We start from the raw sequence: 18,438 nt of genomic DNA, 5'->3' as shown, positions 1-18,438 counted from the left end.
GCTGTGACTTCAAATAAAATTTAGTTCTCTGCAGCTTTGCATTGTTAGTTTTATCTGCTGGGTTTATTGGTGTAGCTGGAAGACCAATGCTCCTTGATCCTGATTGCTGAGAGGTCACAAGGATTTTCTCCAGGAGAAGCAACCTGGTGGTTCAAAATGAGAGAAGAGGTTCTCAGTCCTTTAGAACTCCTGGGAGTGTCCCTCTTGAAAGTGCTACCTGGCTATTTGGTGACACTAGGTGAAGGAGGGGAGTCTTGGGCTCCTGGAGATAAAGGTATTTTCTGCTTCTCGTGCAGAATCTCCCTGTCCAGTACCACTAGTCTAAGGCTGCCTCTTGGTAGAGATGTAGTGCCTCAGGCCCCCAGGTAAGCAATGGGTTTCTCCTATTATCTGATTGTCTATGATTCCTGATCAATTCTCTTTGCCTTGCATTGTCAGTGGAATACTCATTTCATTTAGCAAGGGATGTGTTTAACTCAATCACTATCTGTTGCTAGGTTAGGGTTCAGGAAACATCAGGCCTGGATTGTTTTCTGTTGAGTGGGAAATGAAAGGCCTCTGACACTTTGCTATTCGTCCAGTTCTGGAGAGAACGAAACCAATTGGTTTTCCTACTTCCACCTTTCAGAATTCTCCTTTGGTTGCATTATTTCCTGGGTTTATAGTTTTAATTAATGAGGTAGGGCAGAAAGCAATGATTCTATATCATTTTACCTGGACCATAAGTGCAATATCTCGTTTCTTTTTTGTTGTTGTTGTTGATGTGCTAGTTTTTAAGTTTGCCTCCTTAGATTTATTTATTGGCATTGTAATCTGGAATAGTTTGATTTAAAAAATACATCTAACTCCAGAAATGTAATATTCTCAATTCCATGAAAGAAAACCATATTAACAGTAAAATTATCTTGCAATGAGATCTTTTCACTACTTCAATAGTTAATGCTTTCTGGATAGAGTCCAAAGTGCCATGGACCAAGGGGTCCATTTCTGTGTACTTACAAATACAGTTGCATATGCATATTTTTGATGTCCTGCATATTACCTTTTTTTCTATATAAGAAATCATTTTGTTAGGGTTCTGTTCAGAATTTAAGTGTTATTAATTATCCTTACTCTTGAAATTGTGGTTTGAAATAGTAAGCAGGCCTTTGGGTGTTGTGAACAGTGTGAACCATGAAAATGACTGTAAGAGATGAATTGCTAATTTTAAAATTAAAAGCCTTGCCTGAAGAAGGTGATATGAAGCAAGAATTGGCTATATGAAATGACTGCTACAAGAACTAAGAAAAATCTTAACAGAATACGGTCTTGGTGGAACTGGAAAGTGGAAGAAAAACTCATAAACTTTTAGAATAGTTTTTGGCAAAGCATCAACTGATGAAATGTTTCATGCTATACATGGCATGGCAAATGAGGTAGATATAGCTGTCATAAATATGCTTTGAACTATGAGACATAAACCAAAGTCTGTAATTACATGGAATAAACATACATTTTTCATTTCTTTAAGAATAAATTCAGAAAGCATGTTTCAGATTCTTTGCAGACTTTTTAAATAATTCAGTTTTAGTGCATATGAAATTTAAAAATTCAGCAAAGTTTAATGCTAAATTTTATGTCTAAATATGTGCAAAAATTTTGCATTTTGAGATGTTCTTTTATTCAGATAAAAGTGTTTACATATAGGTTACTTGTTTGTCAAGTTAAACATTGGACTAGAATTGTCTGTTTGAAAATACCTGAGGGTCTTCGCTAAGCCATGTTGTTTCACCACAGTATATGATCAGTCTCAGAATTATCAAAAGTTTAGTAAAATATTATTTCTATTGCAAAACCTCTGAGGAAACATGACTACATTTGCTATATTTTCAAATTAGATTGAAACTACAAAGGCTGTCAGTGAATGCTTATTAAATAGTTACTAAAATATTGATGTGTTTACATTATATTGAATACCTAAAAGCATAATATGACTGCCAAAGTTCACATAAAAACTAATACGTGTAAACATAAAACAATAAGAAAAATAAATCTAAGCATAAAATTTTATGTATATACATATACATACATACACATACATGTTTTTCCATTTTGGTGTACTTACAAATGCAATTGCATATGCATATTTATGATGCGAACATTTATAACATTAATACTAAAACAACAGTATTTGTGTGTATACAGATATTGAGGAAGTATAATCTTGTGGAAAGAGCACAGATTTACAGTCAGATAAATTTATATTTGAATTTATGAGTGTTATTAAAGATTAAATAAGATGATAAATGTAAAATACCTAATATATTACCTGATATATAGTAAGTACTCATATATACTCTATGTCTGTTTACAAGCATGCAACTTTCCCAATCACAAAACTAACAAAATAAAACATGAGATATTCAATAATCTAGAGTGCTAAAGATTATAAAAACTTGGCTATTCTGGAGAGCTATTTAGAATAGTTGTACCCTTGTACTAAATTATTCCACTTAAAGACATTTTTCTTAAAAACAGAAACAGATTTCATACACAGATTTATATGCATAAATGTTTATCATAGCATAGTAATTTGAATAAAAATGAAAATAGCCAAAATGCAGAGAAGTAGATACTTAAATATGTATGATAGTTTTATATCCTGCTATATTATACAGTCATTAACATTGCACTTATGCAGAATTTCATATAGCATGGTAAATCAATAAAGCAAAAAATATATAAATGTACTTTCCCAATCCTACCAAAAATATTCTTAAAAAATAAATGGAAAGGATCATTCTGTTATTTAAGGTTACAAAATTATACTATTTGTGTGATACTGCCTTAGTCATTGATGTGGTTTGGTTGTGTCCCCACCCAAATCTCATCTAGAATTCCTACGTTTGTGGAAGGGACCTGGTGGGGGACAATCGAATCATGGGGACAGGTCTTTCCTGTGCTGTTCTTGTGATAGTGAATAAGTCTCATGAGATCTGATGGTTGTATAAGAAGGAGTTTCCCTGCATCAACTCTCTTTTTGCCTGCTGCCATCCATGTAAGATGTGACTTGGTCCTCCTTGGCTTCAACCATGATTGTGAAGCCTCCCCAGCCGTGTGGAATTGTATGTCCATTAAACCTCTTTCTTTTGTAAATTGCCTGGTCTTGGGTTTGTCTTATCAGCAGCATAAAAATGGACTAATACAATCATCAAGATCAAATTATAGTCACTTGGTAGAATTCTTTAGATTTCGGTGGTTCATATTTTCTCTAAACTTTGTTAGTGGCATAATAAGAAATAAGGTATTAACAGATTAGATTTTATTGAAAATTTTTGTTTAAAAAATGTATAATATACAAGAAATCTACAAGCCTCTCTAAAAAGAGAGTTTCAGGCACATGAACTACAGTTGAAGGGATATTTTTACTGTCGTTTGGTCATGCAATCAAATTACATCACAAAAGCTGCTCTTTACTTCCGTCTTTCAAAGACTGACCTTAATTACAGAAAATACAAAATAAATTACTCATATATACAATATAATGGATGATATAAAAATTAAAACATTAAATCCCCTCTTTGTCTGCTTCTCCCACTTCCTAAGAATGCTTACGTGTTTTAGCTTTACGTGGTCTTGCTATTTTTTAATTCTCTCTATTTAGTTAAACAAGAAAGAGAAAAGAGCAGAAGTGAGCCTAAAACCAGCGTGGTTTGGTGCGGTGGCTCAAGCCCATAATCCCAGCCCTCTGGGGGGCCGAGGCAGGTGGAATGTGTGAGCTCAGGAGTTCAAGACAGTGGGCAACATGGGGAAAACTCGTCTCTACAAAAAATTAGCCAGGCATGGTGGCATGTACTTGTAGTCCTCAGTACTCAGGTACTCAGGAGGCTAAGGTGGGAGGATCGCTTGAGCCCAGGGAGTTCAAGGCTACAGTGAGCAAAGATAGTGCCACTGTACTCCAGCCTGGGTGATAGAGAGAGACCCTGTCTCTAAATAAACAAATAAATAAATATACAGTGTGACAGTGTGAATAATTCTAAAATATGTTGAACTAGGCATTGAAATAGGCATGAGGTTGTAAAACAAAGTGGGATGAATAAGTCTTAGAGAACTAGTGTATAATAAAAATACTGCATTGTATACTTAAAAATTTGCTAAAAGGGTAGATTTTTTGTTAAGTGTTATTGCAAAATAATAATAACTAACAGGGTAAAGGAAACTTTTAGAGATGATGGATAGGTTTATGGCAAAGATTATAGTGATGGTTGCTTAACTGCATATTTATCACCAAAATCACTAAATTATATGTATTAATTATGTACAGATTTTGTATGTCAAAAAATTAAATATCAAATGAGAAATTGGTGAACTCACTTTAATAGGGTTAAATTGCCATGAAATATTTGAATCATAAATGCTTACACAGCAAAAAATTTATTAATATTCAGCTATCCTGGAGAAAATCATTGAGAAATTTATTATGTCAAGCATGAGGCAAAATTTGAGTATATTATGATAATCAAATAGCAAACTATCTTTTTTATAGTGTTTACACTATATTGAGAAAGACAAACTTTAAACAACCAATCATAAATATGTCTTAAGCCTATTTGAATATAGAATCCTTAAGATTACATAGTCAGGACAAGTTAACTCATTTTCCTTCTAAATAAACAGCTTTAGTGTTTCATTCGGAGTATGACTGTTGGTGATAGATGCTCTCAGTTTCTGTTTTTTCTAAAAAATACATGTATTCTGTCTATACCTTTATCTTCAAGAGTTGACTAGTGGCAATGACAATCCCAAATCACTTTAATCCAAGCACAAATTGAGATTTGCTGCTAGTCTTCAGTTCCTGTGTGGTCTGACATATCTGATTTACACGGATATTTGGGTGGAGCCCCTTAGGTCCTAGTCCAAAATCTAGGTTTTAGCAGAGCCCAGTTTTTATTTTTTATTTATTTTTTTTCAGTCTTTTGGTTTCCTCCTTTTTCTATATCTTGACCCAAAAGTGCTTTGTTCCTTTTTAACTCCATAATGCTGACAAGCAGATGTGTTTGAACTCTTTGCCCAGTTTTAATAGATATTTTCAGTGGAAGGATTTGTCCAAACTAACTAGTCTGCCAGTATAGATAAATCATAAAAGTTTTCAAACTTAACATAAAACTCCTAAATCTATCCATTAGGTATACCAAAAAACCCTGCATTTTAGATGTTCCTCCTTCAGTATAATTTCCAGCTATAAGCATAGCAAGTAGTATAAAAACAACAACAAAACAACAACAAAAAACAATGCAATGCTTTGATGAAATCGTAATTTTGATGTCTATTCCTTCATGATGACTAGGATTTCCAAAGACAAATACTGTGAAGCGTCTTCTTCTAAGTGATAATGTTCTGCTCTTTATTACATTTTGTGTTTTATAATACACATAGAATTAAATACAAAACAATAGCACAAAGGGAAGGAGAATAAAGTTATCCTAATTTAATGCCATATTTTACATTGTAACATACTAATTATTTCCAAATAGATTGTGATAACTTCAGGAACTTTATTTCAATGATACAAATAGATGTAGCAAAAAGCCAAAAGAGGAAATAAAATAGATATTAAACAAAATACCAGTTAAACCAAAGGAAGTCTGGAAATGAAAGTAAACGAGGAAAAGTATAAAAGATATTTTAAAATACATTGAAGAGACACTGCTAATATAAAGGCACAGTTTTAAAATAAAAAGATGGGGAAAGGTCAAGCATAGTAATATTAAGGATGAGAGCTATTGTGGTTTTGTTAATATCAGACAAAATTTATTTTAAGACAAGAAATATTATAAGAGATAAAGAGGGGTTTTTCATGTAGATGTAAGTAAGAAAGAAGCTTTCTCATAAATGAGTTGTTCATACAAGCGTGGATCTTTCTCTGCTGTCTATATTCTGTTCCACTGCGAATCTATTTCTCTTTTGTTTCTATGTTACGTTGAGTTATCTCTTTCTATACCTGTATAATGAGTGTGGATTACACAGTGGTACAATCTTCCATAGTTGTTTTTCTTCAAAGCTTTTGGCTATTCTTGGTATTTTTCAATTTTAGTAAATTCTTGAATCAATTTGTATAGTTCCCACCAAAAAAGTGCTAAAATTTTGAATTGCATTACATGTAATATAAATATTAAATATAAGTAAGTAATATCACATAAGTAACATTTTTATAATATTGAGTTTTCCAATACATTAAGGTGACATTCTACTTCATTGTTTTGGTCTTCTGTAATTTCTTTTGATATTTATTTTACTTTCAGAGTACAGGCCACTCACATATTTCATTGGATTTATTCTTGCATATTTGGTGTTTCTGAATATTCATTTTTAAAATGTTTTTATGTGTACATTGATAAATAATTAATTTTTGTATATAAAATTTTTATCCAGTGAGATTGCCATATTTCCTTACCAATTTAAATGGCTTATCAGATTTTTAGGTTTTCTAACTATTCTTGGCTGATTTTGCTATGACCTCCAGTAAAACATTGAATAACAGTGAGAATAATCAGTTTTCTCATATGTCTTCATTTCAGGAGGAAGACTTATATGACTTTATTATTAGGCATGTAAGCATTTCATATTAAGAATAATATGATTATTAAGGTTAAGAATAATTCCATTTCATTCCTAGCAAACTAGAATATATTTTGATGAATAGCTGTCCAATTTTATCCATTGTTTTGCCTCTATTGGGATAATCAAATATTATTTTCTATTATGAATTAATGTGATACATAGGTAAATTGATTTGTAAAAGTTATACCAATATTACTTTTCTAAAATAAACACAATTTATTCATATTACATTCTTTTTACTTTTCATTGAATATAGTTGGTAATATTTTGTTTAATTTTATTTTTTCATCAATTACAAAAGAGAAATTTTTCTATGATAAAATGTTCTGGAATGACATGGTCTGCTTTTGTTATTAAGGAGTCAGGTTTGTGAATTTAGTTTTGGGCCTGTTGAATTTGGAGCTTCTGTGGGGTTTGCATGTGTCTAGTGAACAGATAGAAATAGATGGTTCTAGAGCTCAGAATGATTTGCATTAGAGCTGTACATTTTGAAGTTGTTGGCATCTAGGTGCTACTTACGGCCAAGGGAACAAATAAGACCACACAGGAAAATCAGACTGAGTGGGAAGAAGGTGAGGACAAAGCCTGGGGAGCTGCAATATTTTTAATGTTGGGGAGCAAAGGAGCCTGAGAGCAATTGGAGAATAGAGGAGTCAGAGGCATAAGAGCTCCTCTAGGGAAAATGGTTACATGGGATCCAAGTTAGCTTGAGTTCCAAGAAAAAAAAACGGTGACCAACAAAACCAAATATCATGGAGGAAACTGTCAAGTGGGAGGAAGGGTCCTTGGTGAACACGGTACCAGCAGTGTTCAGGAAACAAAAATGCCTGAGTCCTAATAGGGATGCGAAGGAGTGCAGGAGGCTGTGGCCATGCTTTCTGAGTTCTTCAGTATTTTTCTTATCACGAGTATATGTTATTTTTATTTAAAGCATATATATGTGTGTGTGTTTAAAACATATATGTGTGTGTGTATACGTGTGTATATATATATCACCTCTTTGAAAACGTTTAAATAATGCCTTATTTTCATCTCCATTTCTGCTAAGCCAGGCTCCCCAAAGTTATAAACTAGCCCATCTCTGCTTCCTTAGCTCCTGTTTATCTATCTTACTACCTATCCTTTCATTTTTTTTTGTTTCCATCAGAGAGATTGGAGCACTTGTTTTTCTTTTAAATTTCAACTTTTATTTTAGATACAGGGGAGTTCATGTGCAGGTTTGTTAAATGGGTATATCGCACCCAGGTGGTAAGCACAGTATCCAATATGTAGTTTTCCAACCCACGTTCCACTCCCTCCTTACCCCCTCTAGTAGTCTGCAGTGTCTATTGTTTCCATGTCAGGTCCATGTGTGCCCAGTTTTTAGCCCCCCTTATAAGTGAGAATATGCAGCATTTCGTTTTCCATTACTGTGCTAATTCGTTTAGCAAGAATTTATTTTTTAGAGTTCTTTTAGTTTCATAGCAAAACTGGATGAAAAGTACAGAGTTTCCATATACTCTCTACCCCTTCACCAACCTTCCGTACTGTCTACACCCTGTATCAGAGTGGCACATTTGTTACAATCTGTGCACTTACATTAACACATTGTCACTCAAATTTCATAGCTTACATCAAAGTTTACTCAGAGTATTGTACTTTCTACGGCTTTTGACGGATGTATTATGACATGAATCCACATAGATATAGTATCACATAGAATAGTTCCACTGCCCTAAACATCTCCCGAAATCTACCTACTTCTCTCTCCCTTCCCCTTAACTCCTAGCAACCACTAATCTCTTTACTGTATGGTTTTGCCTTTTCCAGAAGGTTATTTAGTTGAAATTATAGAGTACGCAGACTTTTCAGGCTTGCTTCTTTCACTTTATAATACATATTTTCATTTCCTCCATGCCTTTTCGTGGTTTAATAGAGTGCTTCCTTTGGTGCTGAATAATATTTTAGTTTTTGGATATATTACAGTTTATTTGCCCACTGGAGTGCATCTTGATTGCTTCCAAGTTTTAGAAATTATAAATAAATCTATAAACATCCAAATGCAGAATTTTGTATCGACATAAATTTTCAACTTCTTTGGTAAATGCCAAGGAGTATGATGGCTGGATCATAATGTAAGAGTATGTTTTGTTTTATAAAACACTGCCAAGTTGTCTTCCAAACTGATTCTACTATTCTACATTCCCAATAGCAATGAAAGAGAGTTCCTGTTGCTCCACTTCCTCACTAGTGTTAGGTCTTAGCGTTCTGGATTGTGGCCATTCAAATAAGCATTTCTCTGATTATATATAATGTGGAGCATCTTTTTATATGATTATGTGCCTTCTGTGTATCTTCTTTGATGAGGTGTTTGTTAAGATCTTTGGCCCATTTTTAATTGGCTTGTTTGATTTCTTATTAAGTTTTAAGTATTTTTTGTATATTTTGCATATTTTGGATAACTTTCTCAGTTATGCCCTTTGTGAATATATTCTCCCAGTGTGTGGCTTATCTTTTCATCCTCTTAACATTGTCTTTTACAAAATTAAGACTTTTAGTGTTAATGAATTATGTCCTTCATAGGTTGTCAATTATTAGAAGTCCTAAATCAAAGTACCAGAAGATTCAGTATCTGATGAGGGCCCAGTTTTGGTTTATAGATGGTGCCTTCTCACTGTGTTGTCAGAAGGTGGAAGGTTGAAAGTCAGTTTTTTGGGACCACATTTGTAAGGCACTAATCCCATTTGTAAGGGCTGTGACCACATGATGTAATCATCTCCCAAAAGGTCCACTTCCCAATACAATTACATTGGTAATTGAGCTTTGAAATATCTCTGTGTCTAATTAATATAGCTATTCTTACTTAAAAAATTAGTGTTAGTATGATTTATCTGTCTCCATACATTTACCTTTAATCTATATGTATCCTTATTATTTAAAGTGGGTTTCTTATAAATGCCATATAGTTGGGTCTTTTCCATTGTTGTTTCAGTTGACAGCCTCTGTCTTTGGTGCACTGAAACTACCGATATTCAAAATGATTACTGATATAGCTGAATGAATATCTTACATAGTTGTTTCTATTTTTTATTTGTTGTCCTTGTTTTTGTTTAAATTTTTATTTTTCACTCTTTTTCTGCCTTTGGTGCTTTTAATGGAGCATATTATATGATATTATTTGCTCTCCTTTTTTTCTTAGTATATCAATTAGACTTTGTGCTTTTTTTTAGTTGTTTAGTGATTGTCCTAGAGTTTACAATATACATTCATAAATAATTCAAACTCACTTCCAAATAACACTATACCATTTACTGCTTCAAGGGGAGAATGAGTACCTTAAAACAACAAAATAATCCTAACTTCTCTTTCTTGCCTCTTGCATAATTGCTACCATTCATTTTACAAATATATATAAACACATATAAACATATGTATTATATGTACATATGTAGTTAAATACATTGCTGCTATTATTTTGAATAAATTATTATATGTTAGATCTACTGACTATAAGAATAAAAGTTTATATTTTATCATTATTTATTCCTTCAACACTTTCTCTTTGTTCATGTAGACATGAATTTCTGGCCTAAGTTATTTTCCTTCTTTTTAAGTAACTTATTTTAACATTCCTTGCAGGCAGGTCTACTGGCAACAAATCCCCTCAAACTTTACTTGTTTGAGAAAATATTTCTTCTTTACTTTGAAGGATAATTTCACAATGTACAGAATTATAGCGTTTTTATTTTCTCAAGACTTTAAATATTTCAATTTACTCTCTTCTTACACATCTCTGAAAAATCAGATGCTTCTCTATTAAGTAAGGCATTTCCCTCCATCCTCCCTGGCTTCTTTCAGGATGTTTTTCTACTTCTTTGACTTTCTATAGTTCAAAAATAATATGCCTAGATGTAGTTTTGGGGGCATAAATCCTGTTTGGAGTTCTGTGAGCCTCCTAAAGCTGTGGTTGTGTGTCTGATATTAATTTGAGGAACTTCTTTTTAATTTTGTTTCTGGTATTTCCATTAGATGCATCATACATATTTGGAGTTGTCCTACAGTTTTTGGATATTCTAGTTTATGTTTTTTATTCTGTGTTCTCTTTCCTTTATAGCTTGGGAGGTTTTTATTGATGCCTCTTAAGCACAGGGATTCTTTACTTACCTGTGTCCAGTCTATTAATAAGTCCATAAAAGGGATTCTTAATTTTTGTTACAGTGTTTTTGATCCCTAACACTTTGTTGTTGTTGCTGTTGTTGTTCTAGGATTTCCATCTCTCTGCTCACATTACCCATATGTTATTACCATCTGTTATTAGGAGCTATCTACTTTATCCATTAAAGCCTTTTTCATTTTAATCATAATTATTTTAAATTCTATGCCTGGTAATTCAAACAACCTTGCTTGTCTTGTTTTGATGGCTTCTGTGTCTCTGCAAATGGTGGTTTTTTTTGTTTGTTTGTTTTTTTGCCTTTCAATATACCTCATAATTTGTTTCTTGATGGCCAAACATGATATACTGGGTACTGAGCTATTGTACCTTGGTCTTTAGTAATGTGGTGGTAAGGTGTGGGGTGAGAAGAGGCATCCTATGACTAAGTCTCAGGCTTTTAATAAGATTTTGCCTCTGGATTGTGATCTTTATATGTTTCTAATGTTTTTCTTCCCCGTAAGTTGGTACAGAGCGGCTAAAGCTATCTAGAATTTGGTATTTCACTTCCTCCAGGCCTGGTAGGCTTTAATAAGACTCCAGCAGGTTAGGCTTTGGTAAACTAGTTTCTCCTAGACAGACCTTGATAAGAACAGAGTGCTTTGGCATATTTCAAAATAATCTCTTTTTCCCCTGTCTGTGTTGGAAGCGCAAGAACATTTTTCTGCAAAATTCACTGTGAGAACCTAGTTAATTTCCTGGAGGTAAAACTCAGAAAAGCGTGATGGTCAACCTCTGATGAGGTCCTCCTGGAGTTTTTAACTCTCAGACTTGTTTACTGTGAGCCTCTAGCAGTTCATAAATTAAAGTTCAGGTTTTTCTACCCCAGCACTGGTTCCCACAGAGGTTTCTGCTCCCACATGTGCTTCTCTGTATTCGCCTGTCTCTTCAGTTTTGGGAATAGCAGTTTGCCTCATGAACTTATTTCTCTTATGAATTTAAGAAAAGTTGCAGATTTTTCAGCTTTTATCTCATTGGTAGTATAGAAAGGCAACTTCCAAGCTCCTTACATTTGGAACTGGGAATCGGAAGTTGTTCATGTCTTTTTAACACTGAATATACCAGTGTTTGGATGCATCACATTTCATTCAACCATTCACCTACTTAAAGACGTTTTATTTGCTTCCAAGTTTTGGCAATTATAAATAGAGCTTCTGTAAACATCCATGGGCAGGTATTTGTGTGGACTTAAGTTTTCAACTTATATGGGTAACTACTGACAAATATGGCCGTAGATTGTATGGTGAGAGTATATTTAGTTTAGTGTGAAACTGCCACTCTGTCTTCCAAAGAGGCTACTTTATCACTGTTCTTGATTTTGTCCAATCTAATATGTGAATAGTGGTATCTTGTTGTTTTAAATTTAATTGAAACTTAAACAAGCTTCAACATAAATATTATCAATTTAGCTATTTGTCAACTATTTTAATATTAAAATATTATTCAGATTTATTTTATAAGCAATTCTCATAATTTTCAATCAGGTAAACACCTCATCTCAACATTTCATGCAGGTGAAAATAACTTAACCATACATTATTATTTGATTTTGATTTCAATCCCTATCCTTGTTATTGCCTTACCACAGAATAAGATAATGTAAAATATAAAGTTTGATTCCTAATACTGTGAGTTTTCAGATAAATTTAATTTTTATTGTCAATTGATGATGTATTCTTTCCACAAACTATAAGTATATTAATATATTAGCAAGATTTTTACCAAATGTAACACTTAAATCTTGTACAAGGACCAGACTTCTATGACCTTAATATGTCATTTTATGCTTACTAGCATTATATATGTCACTTATTGCTTAAGATTAGACTAGCAATGATGTTCTCATGTACAAGAACCCACTACTTTGCTAAGTTGTTTTCCAATCATTTATTACAAATGAATTTTAATTTTAAAAAATATTGAAATTCTAAGAATGTCAATTCCACATTTGCTGGAATATGAGTCTTTTTACAAAATGTTGTGATTTAATAAAAATGAAACTAACAGCTTTAACTTAATGGTATCAAGCCAACATGAAAATATTACTTTATTTACACAAGTATTCTCAATTTGTAATGGTAAAAGTTAAAATATGATCAATGACATTATTAAAACTTATTTTGTTGTATGAGCTTTTATGAGAAAAAGAAGAGACAAATCATGTTATAAATAACATTTGAAAAGCTATTCATCAGAGGAGTAAAACAAATGTTTAAATTCTAATAAGTTATACATCTTTGTTTTCATGTTAGAGGCAGAATGTTTGAAAAAATAAACTAAATACATTGAAAGCTTTTCCAGATGTGAAATTTTTCCTTCTACTCTTAAGATAACTCACTTTCATTTAGAAGATTTGCCATCCTTCCAATTTTACCCAAAGCAGCTCTTCAGAAACTGTTTGTCAATTTGGCTGTATATTCTGGGAAATATCCTTTTAATATTATATAGTTTTTTTCCTCTAACTCATTCATAATATGTTCATTCTCAAACTTTACACAAATGTTTTGGCATGTATAGTATGTATATATTTTATATATGAATAAATATTACTTATATATTAAAATATAGAAATAATATATTTATGTCACTATATAAATCTGTATTTTGTCTCTGTATATAAATATATAGATATATTTTTATATCCATAAATCATTATATTTATATCTATATAAAATTTACATATTAATATAAAATATATCTATTTATCGATAATATTAGTATACTTTATATATAGTATTTCTATATATAATGTAGAAATTTATATATAAATATCTATACATATAGAAATATGATATATAAAATAAGGAAGTACTATAGATAAGTAATATTTATACAATTAAATATAATGTTTAAATTTATAAATATTATATTTATAAAATGTGAAATATATTTATATTCATGTGTTATATTTATAAATATAGAAATACTATCTTTATATGTACCATTCTATATTTTTCTACATACAGTATTCTATATTCTATGTAGTATTCCTATTAAAATAAATACTATATATAAAAAAGATACTATATACAATATAGACTACTATATACTATGAAAATATAGAACACTATATATAAAGATGGTATTTCTATATTTTAATATAAAAATTATATTAAATAAAATATAATTTATTATCTGGTAACAAATAACTTCCTTTCTTCCTCTCCCATTTACCCTGCTCAGGCTCTAATAACCGTAATTCTTCTGTAGAATTCTTTGACCTTAATTTTTAGCTCTTACATATTAGTGAGAACATGCAATATTTGTCTTTAAGTGGCTGCCTTATTTGACTTAACATAATGTTCTCCAGTTTTATACATGTTACTGTGAATGACATGATTTTATTTTCTTTTATGGCAGAGTAGAACTCCATTTTATACATTTCTTTATTCATTAATCTGTTGATGGACATTTAGGTTGATTCCATATATTGACTACAGTGAATAGTGCTGCAATAAACATGAGGGTGCAGATATCTCTTTGATATACTTATTTCCTTTCTTTTGGATAAATACCCAATAGTAGAATTGTGGGATCATATGGTAGTTCTAATTTAATTTTTTTACAAATCTCCACACTGTTTTCCATAATAGCAGTACTTATTTACATTCACACCAACAGTACATAAGTTCCTCTTCCTCTTCATTCTTAGCAGCATTTATTTATTGTCTTTTAGATAATAGCCGTTCTATCTATGATGAGATGATATCTCAATGAGGTTTTGATTTGCGTTTCCCTGATGATTAGTGATATTGATCATTTTTCATAATATATTCATTTTTAAGTATTTAAGATATAGAAAAATTCTATTGGAAGTTTTGTATTATCATGACAGTGCTTTAAGTCAGTAGCCAGAAAGAATTTCTTTATATTATATTTTATCCCTAATCATTTTATAATTCAACTGCTTCATATGACTATTTATTTACAAGAATTTAGTTTAGGTATATAATTATTATATAATGAATATGTCTCCGTAATTATTTGAATAATTAATTTTAAAAATCCTAAGTAAACTTTAAGATACAGTCTATTAATATTACTTTTTTGTTAATGGATTTGTTTTCCTTCTCATTTTCAATGATTAGTGAATCATTCACAATATGATATAAATTGATCTTAAATATATAAACTATTTTTTTCTTTGAGGTAAACACTATTAAACTAGCACAAATATCTTTGTTTTAAATGTAAATAGACAGATTATTTTTATAAAAGTAAAACAAATGAATAATCAGTACCTCTACAGTGATTTTTTAAACTCTATTTATCTTAACCTCATATTTTTATCCAAAATAAATATACTTCTTTAATATTATACTTTATTTAAGGGTCAAGATTTATGACTTAATCTTACATCTTTTTTCCTATGTTGTTTGACTCAGAACTAAGCAAACAGGTGCCTTTTAATGTTAGTTGAATTAAATTAAATTGATTTATACAATATCTATTTTGAAATATTCAAAATGTATTTTAATTTTAAAGAATAGTCCATAAAATGTATTCCATATTATTATAAAAATTTCTAAGAGGAAATAAATAAGCCAAAAATGAATATTTGTTAATTTACTCCATATGAATTAATGATCTTTGCTGTAATGAAATTGAGCAAAATATTTATTTTGGAATTTTATAGCTTAAAAATCATATAAAGCAAAGAAACTATAATCATGAGAGTTTAAAAATGGACTTTATCTCTAAGTAGATTTGGACATACTTCTGATAATTTTTACATCACTGAAAAAGTGCTGCAGACCAAAAATTTAAAGCATGATGTTAAAATTAGTTAATTTGCCCCTTTGTGTTTTCAGTTTGGGCATTTTGTATACTTATTTAATGATATGCCAATTTTCTTACAAATTTGATTTCTATTGGCTTGATACCACCTTGTTAATCACCTATGAATAGATTTTCTCATAAAATGTTTCCTTTCATGGTATGCAAACATCTACTTATGAAATTTAGTTGAAAACCTATTAAAAGAAATATTATCTAAAGAACATCTGCATTTTCAAGATTCAGTTTAAATAGTAATTCTTCCTAATCTCCTTAATAACATGAAATATCTTCCTTATTTGAACAACCTCATTATGCTTCTATTTTAGTGGTTGTCAGTTACATAATGCTATATAACATAATTCAGATGGGAAACACTTTGGTGGAAGAAACAGCTTAGTTTTAAACTCATTGTGTATCAAAACTTTTTGTACATATTAGGTATTACAAGTATTTATTAGATAACAATGCTCACAAAATAACCTAAACATAATTTTTATAAATAAATATTGACCTCCTTTTAAATATTTTATTGTTAATTTCCCAGGTAATAAAACTAAGCAAAAAAGGTCAAACAAATCAGATGGAGCAGAAATAATATACATAATTTTTTACAAATTTGTGAAAACTATTACTTGCTTTCTACCAATTTCATATTTTTCTTTGACTTATTTGACTCATTTTAGTTTATAATTGTCACAATTTATGATGGTCTGTCCAAAATAGATCATTTTTTCCCCTCAAAATAAATTTTATCACAAGAAGAAATATCCTTGACTTTAAAAATTTTGAGATTTTTTTTCTGTCATGAACATTTTCTCTCATGAAAACGAAACTGAATTTTTGATGTTTGCAGTTCTCGAAAAGTAAGATGTTTCTGCTACCACTGGCAATCTTCTAACAGGTCCAATATTCAGAATGAGTGCCCACATTATGCATTCAAATCACTTATTTGCATACTCAAAGAGATACTTGTACATGAAAACAGATAATTGCAAATCTAAATATCCATTGGCATGTGAAAATATGCCATTTGCATATGCAGCTTAAATGTCTGTTTCTGAACATGATGTTAATGTGCAGTATCTGTTACTTTGTTGATGTGTTGCTCTTCACTCTTTGAATCTTCCTTTGTTCTTTGTTCTAACAGAAGTTAGAATATAGTATTTTGCTCTAGCATTTTTGCTGACACTTATTATTTTTCTATTATATGAACCATACTTTTTTAATCCCATCAATGTATTTTGTGCTATTGCAGAATAAATGCCTCAACATGAATCACCGCCTAAATCTTGTTAATCTTTACCTCGTCTTCCTCTTAAAATTCATTGTTTTGTTTGTGTTTGTTCATTTTTCTTCAAATTAAATTTCCGCAAATTAAATTGCTTATCAACTGAAAAAATATATTCCAAATAGAAAAACATTACTTCATGAATTGAACCTCTTACCTCTGCATGACTCTTTTGCGATACCCTTCATTCTGCAAGTCTTCAAGAAGAGAAATTATAATATAGCTTCCCCACAGATTTACCTATTCACTCTTCTACGAATCCCCAAATGACATTTTTTATCATTCTGTAATTAAATACTATATTTTATTTGTCTCTTCAAAACCATTATTTTTCACCTTGATTCCTTTTATTCAATCGGCAAATGTATTTTGAGTACCTCCTGTATCAGAGGCTCTTGTAGGTGCTTGTAATACATCAGTGAACCAAACCAAGATTCCTGCTACCTTCTGGTGGAGAAGACAGACAATCAAGAATAAACATCATACATGAATTAATTGTGTAGTATATTAGAAGAGAGTAAATGCTCAGAAAATAAAAAAAAATGGAGCAGATTGAGTGCGATCAGACGAATTAGGGCTGGGGGAGAGAAATAGATGAATTTTTAAAACAATGGACAGAGAAAGCCAAATTGAGATGGTGATATATAAGCAAAGTTGAAGAAAGTTAGAGAAAAGGATATATAGAAGAAAACATTCCAAGCACAGAGAAGACACAGGCAAAAACCAATATTGGAGAGAATGATTGGCATGACAGAAACAGCAGAAGGCCAGTGTGATCGGTGAAAAGTGAGAAGAGGAGTAGGATATGAATTCTGGGATAAGTTGTTGCCTCCTTTTTATTTTTATTTTTTAACTTTTTTGCTTCCCTTAGTCAAAATATCCTACAAAAATTACATCATTATACTCACTATGCCTCATTCTTCTTCCTCTCATTTTCACTTAAAATTATTTCATTCAGGCCTTCTCCTCGACAATGCCACAGAAACTACTCATCAAATTAAGCAATGAATTCCACATAGATATAGCCAAATGTCAGTTCTGACTCAGTTCTCATCTTACATAAATTATCAGCCCTCTTTCTTCTTGAATCTCTTGCCTCATTTGGCTGACTTACTTCTTACGTTGCTGGTCTCTCCTTCACAGGACATTTGCTGTGGTATCGCTTTAAAATGGAATCTTGATGGAAAGCAGATTAGTGGGTTCAGGGAAATAGATGGGTTGAAAACAACATTTCAAGTTCTTGAAGCTTTCAAGAACCTTTCCAATGGAAAGGTAGAAAAGAGCCTTCTAGGGATGATGGAAAAATTTTGTATTTTGGTTGTGGTTGTGGTAACATGTTATGTGTTTGCAAAAAGTAATCAAAAAACCTACATGAAGTGGGAGTATCTTACTGCATTAAAATATCCTCTTCATAAAGTAAATCATTAAAAAATACTAAAGAATCATAATAAGCCACAGAAAGAGATCTACATTTGTGTAGTGCAACTGATTGTAAAAAATGTACCATGCAAATCAGCAAAGAAATTAAAAATATATATAATATAGTTATTGATTTTATATAATTACAAATACATGAATAATA

General features: G+C 31.1%; 1 long non-coding RNA gene across 1 annotated transcript in view; it reads left to right on the top strand.

Annotated features, from left to right (window-relative positions):
• LOC129021290 (uncharacterized) overlaps positions 1 to 18,438 on the top strand; it is a 165,266-nt gene that overhangs the window by 86,565 nt on the left and 60,263 nt on the right. The window contains exon 2 of the long non-coding RNA XR_008496020.1: positions 17,815 to 17,887. This is a non-coding gene — a long non-coding RNA (uncharacterized LOC129021290). The remainder of the gene's footprint in view (positions 1 to 17,814; positions 17,888 to 18,438) is intronic.

The sequence above is a fragment of the Pongo pygmaeus genome, chromosome 1 (genome assembly GCF_028885625.2).
Source record: "Pongo pygmaeus isolate AG05252 chromosome 1, NHGRI_mPonPyg2-v2.0_pri, whole genome shotgun sequence".
In the NCBI taxonomy this organism is placed as follows: domain Eukaryota; kingdom Metazoa; phylum Chordata; class Mammalia; order Primates; family Hominidae; genus Pongo; species Pongo pygmaeus.
This window is presented reverse-complemented; position numbering and strand designations above follow the sequence as displayed.